Source organism: Pinus tabuliformis, chromosome 3_2 (genome assembly GCF_031772625.1).
Source record: "Pinus tabuliformis cultivar Carrire ecotype Pingquan chromosome 3_2, CPIR1, whole genome shotgun sequence".
Classification (NCBI taxonomy): domain Eukaryota; kingdom Viridiplantae; phylum Streptophyta; class Pinopsida; order Pinales; family Pinaceae; genus Pinus; species Pinus tabuliformis.
This window is the reverse complement of record NC_142302.1, coordinates 979,865,155-979,877,859: the sequence shown is the minus strand read 5'-3', so window position 1 is coordinate 979,877,859 and position 12,705 is coordinate 979,865,155.

The window sequence follows — 12,705 nt, the reverse complement described above, 5'->3', positions numbered from 1 at the left end:
TTCCTTTATGTTCTACTGAATTAATGACGATGATACTGTTCTTTCTACATAATTTCATATGTTGTTGATTAATGATGTAAATATGAATAATGATATGATGCTATGGGGTAAATTTAAATATGGAAATAATGAAATGAAATTATCAAAGCAAAGAACAATATAGCCCAAAGAAAAATTAACATTGATTAAGAACAATTGTAATAGATGCGTCAGAAGCAAAAGTATGCAACAATAAATATTTATTAAAATCTAGACTATGCAAACTCTGGGGCATAAACAATTGCTTGTTTAATATGAGCGAAGGAATCTTTCTCTATTTGGTCCCACTTGTAAATTGCATCCTTATTGATCATCTCCTGTAATGGCTTAACAATCTCTGCATAATTTGAGATGAAATTCCGAAGGAAATTGATTTTCCCCAAGAAGGACTACGTGGATTTCTTATTCACAGGGAAGGGAATCTAAGAAATAATCTTGACCCACTTTGGGTCCACTTTAATTCCACCCTTGGCTATAATGTATCCCAAGAGATTTCCCTCTTATACTCCAAAGATGCCCTTCTTTGGATTTAAAGATATAACATATTTTCGACACCGCTAAAAGATTTGTCTTAGATGATGGAAGTGATCAGAGCTTTTCTTCAAAAATACTGTAGCATTATCCAAGTACACGATTACACTTTGTTCAATAAAACCATGAAATATGATTTCCATAGCCTCCTGAAAGGTAGAACCAACATTTATGAGTCTAAATGGCATTTGCTGAAGCGTGAATGTACCCCATTTAGTCATGAATGTAGTTTTTAACCTGTCGGGTTCCACTACTAGAACTTGGTTGTATCCAAAAAATTCGTCTAATAACAATAACACCTTTGACCCAGATACCATATGGAGTATCTATTTTGGGAATATTTAGTGTTCTTGGACAAATGCCTAAGCCTCTATATTTAGTAGCAGATCTAGAAACAACAGACAAAGTAATCTCTACCTTTCCTATAAACAATAGATAAAATAAGAGAATAGAGAACCTACTTGTAGCTTTCGCTTGTTCCTTATCTCCCTTGACCGATTCCGTTGCTCCTTCCCGTACTTAAATCGCTTGAGAAGTACCTGCACACAGATAGAAACAAGAACCCATCAAAGAAAATGATAATGATCTATTGCTTATAAATAACATGGAATCGAGAACATGATATACATATGAAAGCATCAACATATAACACAAGCATAAGGAAAAAGTTTCTAAGAATTTATTGATAAGAGGAAGAATTACAACCCATATGTGCTCGATCCAGTTGTCAGCCGGATAAGTCGTTCTTGTGGACAAGACCGACCTCCCTAGTATCTAATGATATCTAGCGACAAGCAAACCAAACAAATTCTATCTTTCTCTAAATATGCAATTTATAAATAAAGACTAGTAGATGTTTTAGGCCTACCTCGGGTCCAGTGCTAGTTTGTGGAAGCCACACTCCATTGATCCAAATGAGCTCCCTTCTAAAGAATCTGCAAACACAAACAGGCACACATATCAAATAGCATTTGAAAAGCAAATATAATAAACCATATTTATCATGATGATCAAGGAATTCATGAAATAAATCATAGAAGACAACTTATTGAGAAAAATGAATCTGATTGTATTAACTTTAATGAAATAAGAACTTTACAACCATGGTGCCTTGATGATGTACAAGCTCCTCCCAGGGTCCAGCAAGAATCTCCTCTACTTTGACAAGTTTCACTCTCTTCCCAAAGAAGCCAAAAGGTACGTAATCTCTCCTCTCAAGCTTAACTAGGAAGTCTCAATTCCAACAACATTTACCCTAAAAAATGTTCAGCTTTCAACCTCCCTAGCAACCAGCCCAATGCCTTAATTTATAGTGCATTGGAGGGAAGTTACTAGGTCCACCCTTAAAGGGATAGAGCCCTCCTTCAAAGGGATAAGCTCCTCTCATCAAGGGGTTAGCTCCTTTAGTTTTGGGATGCATGAACCACCTAGGAGCGAACCAACCATGTCAAGATTCCTTCTAGAAGAGCCCTTAATTAACCCAAAGTGAGTTTTTAAGAATAAACTTGCGCCTTTTTTACTTTCACAGGGGTCCGCACCCACTCCTTTAGAGACAGAGCGGGCAGGTCCGCAGGTAACATGACCAAGGGGTGCGGGACCACAGGTAACAGTAAGAGAAAGTGCAGAACTAGAACTTTATTGATTTTCAAGGACTTCCTCTCATTTTTAAAGCTTGACATGAAGAGCTGAGGTTTGAGACTTGCAAAGGAGGACAATATGAGTGATGATAGACTCACACTGACTGCAAATGGTCATGGTGACAATATTTTGTGTAATATATTGCCCCCTAAAGTGTAAAGTCTGTAGTAGATGAGGATTTCATTTATCATCTAAGAAGAGTGAAGTACTTTATCATTTCGAGGATCATCTTGTGGAGAGCCCGTTTGGAACCTGTAAAAACATTCAATACAAAATATATATATATGAGATCATATCATCGCTGAGGTAGGCATTCCCATACTCAGATAATAACTGACTAGAAAACTAACTAAACTGCTCTGATATAGGAATGATCTTGCAATACATCACAAGTATAGACACATGTAGACATAGTATGGATGCAACCATCTGTTTATGAATAGTCCACTGTATAATGAATACAAAATTCATCACAGCCTGGATGGTGGAAACGAGATCCAAGGTCTTGATTTCTACTTCCTGAAATAGTACGATTCTATCCATGTGAATGAATGTGTTGAATTCGAACATGGTAGAAACCACTTGATTACCAGTCAATGATGTAAACTGTTAACAAGTGTGAGAGAAACCACCAGTAATGTCAATGGCTCTCAAAGTACTCAGTACAATCCATGAGATGTGAATAGATGTGTTGATGTCGAACATGTCACGTAATCCTTTGATCGAAGGTCAATGATGCAACCTATCATCGAAGGCGAGAAACCTGCCATTGAGGCATGCAGATCCCAAGGTACTGATGATTTCTAGATCATCTTTCTAGATAATGAGATGAAGTCGATAGAAAGCGATCCGTCGTAGGCAAGCCCACAACACGAAATCATAGATCAAGTTTGAAGAAATATAGTTGCAAGGACTGACTCAGGGATGGTCAAGATGGATGAAAGATATTTTGCAGATGAATGGTTTATTTTCATTGACCTCTTGAACACATAACGAAACAACAGATGGTTTGGTGACAATTGACCCAAAGTTAATACCCAGAAACCGACTGAAGACTTTCAATATGGTTTGATCAAATGTTAGGCAAAGGATTTCCCAACCCAGGTGAATAAAAAGTGTCGTGTTCAAGAGTGGTTAAATGTTTTTCTGAGACACAAAGTATGACAAACAGGCTCATTTTTCTCTCTTTTCCTCCACCATTTCTCGCAAGTACCTCTTTATTTTTAACAGGCTTGAGGAGGATAACATTTGCTTAATTATAAGCTCATCCTTCAGATGAGTCCAACTTAGTTTAAATTCAAACCCTAAGAAGGAGTGGTCCGTTCCTGTTTGTAATTGAATAGGTCCTTTACTGTTAAATTTTAACGATTCCAGTATAGGAGAAACTCAACGTTTTTCAATTTTAGGGAGTCTAAAAAAACTTAAGAAAACTCCATGGTTGTCCTTTTTCATAAATTTGTGTCTCCCAAGCCCGAAAAAGTATAAAATAATACTTGAGAGAACCGCTTGATCATTACGATCAAGGATTACTTTTCATAATTAGTGTCTCTGATCCGAAAAAGTAAAAAAGCGATCAATGACACGTCATTTTATAACCAATATCGAATTTGAAACGACAAAAATCCGGCAATCTTTTCATGTTTTACGGTCAGAAAAGGGCGGTAAGTGGACCGTCTTTTTAGTTATGTTTTAACGAGCTTAGAAAGAAAAACTCGGAAATCTTTTCATAGTTTAGGAGTCAGAAAAGATCTTAAAGGGGACTAATGTTTTTTGTAAAAAATGATCAAGTTTGCCTGAAAAATCCGTTATCCTGCACAAAAACTCAAACATTACTCATACCTGTTTAAAATAGATAAAAATGCTTCAAAAGTTACCTCTTTAAAGTGAAAAATAAACAAATTAAAAATTCATTTATTCAAAAAATATTATTAAAAGGGCTTTTGTAAATTCATTTTTACTGTTTGACTTTAGAGTGAGAAAAGAGAGCTTTTGGTCAGAAACTTCCCGTGAAGATTGCAGAAAATACGTCTGTTGGAATCGAATGCCATCACCTCCAGGTATCCACATCATCTTACTCTTGCATTTCATCCGTTTAAAATTTGTTTTTAGGGTTTTATTTTGTTTTTTAGGAAATTTTTAGGTTAAAAACCCGCGCGGGGGGGTCCGCAGGCATAGCATAGGAAACCTGCGGACCCCGACTTTTTTGTAAAAGGAAAAAAGTCAAGGGCCCGCACTTGCCATTAAGGTAGAGTGCGGACCTAAGCACTGTCTCTAGCATAGTGGGTGCGGTCCCTGGAGCAAAGGTTTTCAAACTTAAATTTTTCAAATTCCACCCAAAATTTTTGATTTTAAATATTCTAATCCACCTTTTTATTGAATGTAGGATATACATCATGCTTGAATGGTGGGAATGGGAGCACGAGGATGTGGATCTCGCTGCGATTAATCATCAACCTTCGATTTATGCATTGAAGGCATGTGGTTTATTCAAATTCTAGGCCATACCTGGCATGAGGGCCCAGGTGGACTTTTTGCAGTGGCTGGTAGACAGGTGGAATATACAGGACCAGTGTTTCTTTATTGGTGACCACCAGCTCGAAATGGAGCCGGAAGACATTTACTTTTGATTGGTTTGCCTAAGAGAGGTGAACATTTGACTCTATTCGGGACTAGGCCAGGTGGCCAGTCTGTCGATAGCCTCCGGCTAGAGTTTTGTAACGACCAAACTAGAGACAAAGGGATTGATATCAAAACCATCTCCCATCCTGAACTCAAATTGATTGCATTTACTGTTACCAGGCTCTGTGGAAGTGCAGCACTACATGTGGCCACTGGATCCCAAATGCGGATGGCAGTAGATTGCTTTCGAGGCACCATCTTCAACTGGTGCGAGGCTGTGTTGGCTAATGTAAAAGGCCAACTGACTAGAGCAAAGAACAGACAACTGAAGAAATTTGGATATGGTGCTTTAGTTGTGAGCTTTGGTCTAGAGAGGGTCCCGATGTTGGTCCCACAACATCTTTCCGTTGGAGCTGGACTTCCCCGAGAGCCCAAACTGATGCGTTGGGTTGCAGTTATGGCCCGTCATCCTGAGGAGGGAACAAAAGTCATTCGATTTCCTCCTGAGTATTTTCATTGGTTGGAGAACCAAGTTTTTTCTATTCAGGATTTTCCTTATGCTGGGATGGATTATCGTGGTGACCCAGACATGGCTCTTCCTCCAGGAGAGCAATGGGATGACTCAGGTAAAATCATTTTCAACATTTTCTAATTTTTTTTTTTTTTTTGTTTTTAAACTGTCCCAAAATTGATAGTAAAAAGTTTCAAATGCTGATTTAGGTCCAAGGCGACCAGCCACTCTCCGGCCCTATGAGAGGAAACAACCAGCTGCAGCAGCACCAGCCCCACAGGATGAATCTATAGAGACCCTGGCCGAATTATAAAACCATCTAGAGCGTTTGACAACAGACATTCCAGAGACCAGCATAGATGACATTCCTCTTAGGCTACAATGCTATGTGATTGGGGTCCCAGGACCTTTCAGGAGGTTCCTTTGTAGGGTGGCCTATACAGTGGTTTCTTATCGTGATCATCACCAGTGATAGGATGATCACCAATTGTAGACTCATATGACATTTTTTCTTTTTGTACTATCATTTTTGCCAATCATAAGGTGTTTTTCAACCTATGATCGAAGACGATGTATATTTGACACACTTCTATGCTATGATATATCACTATTACCGGCTTATCTTGTAAAACATATTATGGAATGTTTTTAAATTTACTTGCTTGATTACTGCAAATTTCTACTTAACATTCGAGAAGAAATTGCATCTGCTAATGTATTTAAGTATCTTGGAATATGCTTATATTCTTTATAGTCAAATTCACGTTCCAAGAGATGAACTCTAAAAAATAATCTCAATAACACTGGATTTCTAATGGCATACACTCTATTAAGTTGTAACACAACGAGTTCAGAATCTAACCTCACAATCAAACTCTGAATCCCAAATGAGATGGATTCAGATAATAACTCAATCACTGCACTATACTCTGCAATGTTGTTTGTTGTTTGACCGAGGCTTACCCCATGCATAGATACCAACTCATTAGAGGGCGAATAGATAACCCAAGCTACAGAAGAAATGTTCCGTGTGTTACGACAAGCACCATTAGCAAAACCAATGTATGTTTGGAGAGACGTCGACATCTGCAATATCAAGAGTAAAATTAAGATAAGCAGGAATAATGAAAAAAACACTCTCTAAGCTAAGCACACTTTTTAATCTACAACACACCAGCTAGAAAGAAAACTAATCTAACTAAAATCTCCACACCCAGATTTGAGCATAATATCTCTTCAGGTAAAGACCATTTCTGGGCTTACCTAAAGAGACCCCGTCAAAGTCTACCAATTCATAGGCCCCTTTTGCCAGCTTTCACTTAACAACATAAGGGCCATGCCACATGGGTACGAATTTCCCAGTGCCTAATTTATCATTTGCTTTATCGTACAGTAAGACTAGGTATCCTTCCGAAAAATTACGAGGTGTAACATTTCGATCATACTGAGCTTTAATACATTTGGCATGAGCTTCGATTGCTAATGCAGAATCACGTCGATTCTCATCTAACTGAGCCAAGTACAACAAATGTTTTTCCTCTTCGGAAGTGGCTAGAAGTAATTCTATGGCCATTTGCAATGACGGGATTTTGCATTCAATGGGTAACACAGCTTCCAAACTGTAAACTAGTTGGAAAGGAGTGAAACCGGTTGATGTTTTTACTGAGGTTCGATATGCCCAAAGCGTTGAAAAAAGCATGTTATGCAAATTCGACCTATGAATCCCAATGATTCGTCAGATCATGATGACTAGAACTTTGTTGATAGCTTCAACCAGACCATTGGCTTGTAAATAATATGGAGTTGAACTATCGTGATGCAGGCCAAGTTGGTATGTAAGTTCGGTCATCATAATATTTTGAAAATGACGCCCATGATCAGTGATAATCGCTTGTGGAACACCGAACCTAGCAATTATATGATTGAAAATGAAAATCGCAGCAGTTTTGCCGTCTGCCTCAAATGTAGGCATCGCCTCGGCCCACTTGGTAAAATAATATACCACAAGGATGATATACGCATGCCCCCCGGTCGAGTGAGGGTTACATGTAATAAAATCGATACCCCATTTCGCAAAAGGACCGACGAAAATTATAGGGTGGAGAGGAGCATGTGGAGCGCGCATCTTTCAATAAAAAATTTGGTAGCTGTGGCATTTTCGGACCGCGTTAATATAGTCTTTAAACAAAGACGGCCAGAAATAGCCAGCACGCAATATCTTTTGGGCTGTGGCAAACCCAGAAATATGACCGCCACACGCTCCAGAGTGACAGTCATTTAGAACCCTTTCAGCTTCCTCATGAGTTAAACAACGTCGGAAAACAGATTCCACCCTGTCACACGGAATGAGTCGATCTTGCAGACAAGATAGACCTTCCTAGAATCTAACGATATCTAGTGACAAGCAAGCCAATAAAAAACTATCTTTCTCTAAATATGCAATTATAAACAAAGGCAAACAAGTGTTTTAGGCCTACCTTGGGTCCAATGCAAGTTTACGGAAGCCTCTCTCCTTTGATCCAAATGATCTCCCTTGTTGCGAATCTACAAACACAAACAAGCAAATAAATTAAATAGCACCTGAAAAGCCAATATCATAAAGCATACTTAACATGATGATCAAGGAATTCATGAAACAAATGACATAAGACAATTTGTTGAGAAAAATGAATCTGATTGTATTAATTCAAATCAAAGAAGAACTTTACAACCTGTGCCTTGATGCTGTACAAGCTCCTCCCAGGGTCCAACAAGAAGTCTCCTCTACTTTGACAAGTTTCACTCTCTTCCCAATGAAGCCAAAAAGGTATGTGATCTCTCCTCTCAAGCTCAACTAGGAAGTCTCAATTCCACCAACATTTACCCTAAAAAATGTTAAGCTTCTAACCTCTTTAGCAACCAGCCCAATGCCTTAATTTATAGTGCAATGGAGGGAAGTTACTAGGTCCTCCTTCAAAGGGATAAAGCCCTCCTTCTCTTTTTGGATGCATGAACCACCTAAGAGCGACCAATCCACGTCAAAATTCCTTCTAGAATCATCTATAATTAACCTAAAGTGAGTTTTTTAGAATAAACTTGCGCCTTTTTGACTTTCACAGGGGTCCGCACCCACTCCTTTAGGGATAGAGCGGGCAGGTCCGCAGTATTTGTGAACACAGGGTGCGGGACCGCAGGCAATAGTGAGAGAAAGTGCGGAACCAGAGCTTTGTTGATTTTCAATGTCTTTCTCTCATTTTCAAAGCTTGACTTGAAGAGCTGAGGTCTGAGACTTGCTTAGGAGGACAGTACAAGTGATGATAGATCCATACTGACTGCAAATAGTCATGGTGATGATATTTTTGTGTAACACGCCCCACGATGATAAAGTGTATCTCCTATAATTTTGAATTGTTGGGACTGGAATTGTATTTTCTGACGCTCTGATCTTGAAATTTCTAGCCGAAAGGATTGGGTTTGGAGATAAACTATGATATCCCCATACCATGGATCTAAAGTGCTGATTAGAAACAAGGATTTGTCTGTAATGGGCTCCTCCGCCACAGTTTCAGTGTCAGCACGCGGGAAGTCACACATCAACTCCGCAAAAACTAAAGATTTCTTTGAATTAGACTTTTCAAATTCCAAGTCAAAATCCTGAAGGATCACAATCCATTTAGAGTATTTGCCCCCTAGCAATTGTTTGGTCAAAATATAGATCATAGGGTTGCAATTGGAAATTAATGTAGTTTTACATAGTAAAATGTAATGACGAAAACGTTGGACAGCTTGAACGGCTTCCAGAGCCAATTTCTCCACATGTGAATATTTTAGCTCAGTTGGATTTAAGGTTTGACTAAGGTAATATATCACATGTTCACAACCGAATTCATCTTCCTGAACTAACACCATTCCAATGGTGGAATGCAAGGCGACGAGATATAAGAAGTAGTCTTGGTTGTAGTTGGGAGGATGCAATAACGGTGCATGGGTCAACGCGTGTTTTAGTGCATAAAAAGATTTGTCAGCTATCTCATCCCAAAAGAATGGAGTACTCTGTTTCAACAACCTGGTAAAACCCTTTTTGATCTCGGCGTAGTTAGGAATGAATCGACGTAAAAAGTTTGTTTTCCCTTGCAAACTTTGGAGTTGGCGAAGACTCGAAGGAGGAGGCAATTTGACAATAGCTTCAACCTTCGAGGGATCGATGCGAATGCAAACTTTCGAAACAACAAACCCCAGTAACCGACCCGTTTTTATACAGAAAACACACTTATGTGGATTCAACCTAATTCGATAATGCCTACACCTCATAAAGATTGCTCGTAACTGGATGAGATGATCGGCTCGATGTAATGTATGAGCAGGTAAATCATCGAGATTGGGTTGCACAATGTGCTTGATGTCATGAAACGCATAAGACATGGCTCTTTGAAAGTTGCCCCCGCGTTCTTGAGTCCAAAAGGTAATTTTCAATAAGCAAATGTCCCCCATGGACAAATGAAAGCCGTTTTTGGTTGATCAACAGGTATAATATTTATTTGATTGTATCCATAAAAACCATCCATGAAGGAGAATATTTCACTGCCAGCACAATCATCAATGATTTGATCGATATAGGGAGTTGGGTAATTGTCTTTTGGACAGGCTCGATTAATATCCCTATAATCGGCACATATTCTTATTGTTCCTTGCTTTTTGTTAACGGGAACAATACTCGATACCCAATCCGTTAAGGGAATTGGATAAATGAAACCTGCTTTAAGTAATTTTTCAACTTCTGCTTTAATAGCAGCAACTTTTCGCGGGTGGATCTGACGCAAACATTGTCGGACGGGTTTAGCATCCGGGTAAGTTTTGATTGCATGAACAACAATTGCTGGGTCAATTCCTGGCATTTCCTCATATGACCAGGCAAACACGTCGCAAAATTCTTGAAATAGGGCCTTATATATTTGAATTTCATCTTTCGTACAAGAGGCACCTATATGAATGTTTTCAACAATTCTAGGCTTAACCGAAATGTCAATAGGAATAGTTCGAGAAATATTTCCCAAATTTAACTCAGAATCAGGATTTTTCATTGGATTCTGAGGTTCCTTGACATAATCAATCGTAAAAATAGATGAAAAATCATTTTCAAAGCGATCAATCTCAGGTAAAAACGAAGATCTATGATGAAGATCTTCCCATGGTAAATCATCAACACATAGGATTTCACGAATTTGCTCATCAGTGTGAACAAGTTCGGAAAACGTTGTTGAATCTGAGTTTGATGTTGAAAGTGATTCTTCATGGACCACATTCATTAAGTCAATTTTGGTTGAAGAAGGGTCGGAAAACGACTGCACGACCTGATACACAATTTCATATGGACTCAAAGGCATAACATCACCAAATGAATCTATCTCAGATTCGGAAGGTACGATCCAAGGATCATCATAAACAATAGTGTCTGATGAAATCATATGAATGGTTGCAGTAGAATGTGATACGTTAGGAGGAGGAAAGGAAAAAGTTCCCAGTGAACTAGAATCTTTAACTAGTCCTACTCCAACATCCTTATAAGGGATAGTTGTTTTGACGACATGCTGGATACTTTCAGAAGAGGCTGGGTTGGATGAAAAGTAAGTTAGCTAGTCTATAGTTACGATATTTCCATTATGAGGAAACTTTATAAGCCGAAAGACCGATGAAACAACGACAGTCATAGCATAAGACCAACTACGACCCAAGAGAAGGTTGTAATCTAGAGGGGCATCAACCACCTCCACATCTAGATTAACAGTTTTGCCTTCAACCCCTATAGGTAAATCCTGTAGAATGCCAAAAGGATGGAACCCACGGCCATCAAAGGCCTTTAGAATCATCGGGGATTGATTAAGTGTAGGAGAACCAAGCGATCTCCAACATTGAATCGACATAATACACGTTGAGGCTCCCTCATCAATCACAGTCCTATAGCAAGGTCTGTTTTTGACTAACACTGGAATCTGGAAAGCCATTTGATGAGGTAAGCGAGGTGTACTATTTTCTAGATCGAAAATTATAAGGTTCGAGTCCTGAATGTCAACAGCTCCTATAGCCGACAATAGCAATTTACACTGTGCTGGACATGATTGCAGCACCTCCAAAGCTGACATTGCTGAAGGTGAAATAGCCAAATCTTCAACAATGTTATAGTTCTGAGCAGCTCTCGCATGTGGATTGAAAGCTGAATTTCGAAGTATACCCTTGGCGGGTGGTTTGATTACTAAGTATGGGTTAGGTTTCTTGATCTGTAGTGGATCAGAACCGGGAGTTGAAGTTGATGGGTTCGAATTAGAAGATTCTGCTTCCTTACCACCAACAAGACTTTTACTTCCATAATATTGCGATCGTGTCACAATCCTAACATAGGACATCATCATTATGGGTTCTTCGGAGGCATTTGAGGAAGAACCTATCATCTTACTGTCTTGACTAGGAAAAGGATCCTTCAAAACAACAGGCGTTTGGGAACCTTTGACGATTTTCGCAACCTCAGGACGATGAGGGCAGTCTCTTGTAAAATGCTCTTCATCACAAATGAGACAAGGATAACGAGGTTTGTGTTTCTCATTAGTAGATTCCGTTTTTTCTGGTTTCTCTTTCGAATTTTTATCTGTTTTTTCTTCTTCCCTTTCTTTTTACTGTCGGATTTTGGTTTGGATGTAGATGACTCTACAACATGAATATCGACAGAAATTTCCGCGGAAGAATCTCTTGTCAGGGAATCTGGTAAAGTTATGATAGGATAAGAATTCTTGGAAGATTTCTTCTTACTTTTGGTATTAACCGTACCAATCATACCATCAGCAGCATGAGACCCTGAAGGAGCTGCAGTTATTTGATTTTGTTTAGGAAGGTTGGGGATTTTCTTGTGTAACATACCTGACAGCGTATAAACTAAGTCAAGGTACTGAGCTTGAGCAATTACTTGCTCTTCAGTAATGATTCCTACCTTAGCTACATCCTCAGTGATTTTCGGTAATAAAGATTTGACAAACCATTCTGCTAAGATTTGATCCGGAATAAAAAACTTCACTAAACGCCGTCGACGTCTCCATTCATGAATGTGATATGAAATGTAAGTGGACATTGACTGTTTTAATGAAGTTAATAATTCCGTGCCATTGTCATATCTGACTGGCAACTGAAAATGAGTTAAAAATGAAGTAGCTAACTGACTAAAGTTATAAAAAGTGGCTTGCGATAACTCAATGTACCACTTGGCCGCAAGACCAATTAGAGTGCGTTGAAAAAGCTGTAAACGAATTGAATCATCTGAAATGGAGTTAGACGCACACCAGAGGTGATAAGTCATCACATGGTTCGACGGGTTCTCTCCTGATTTACCTTCAAACTTAGGA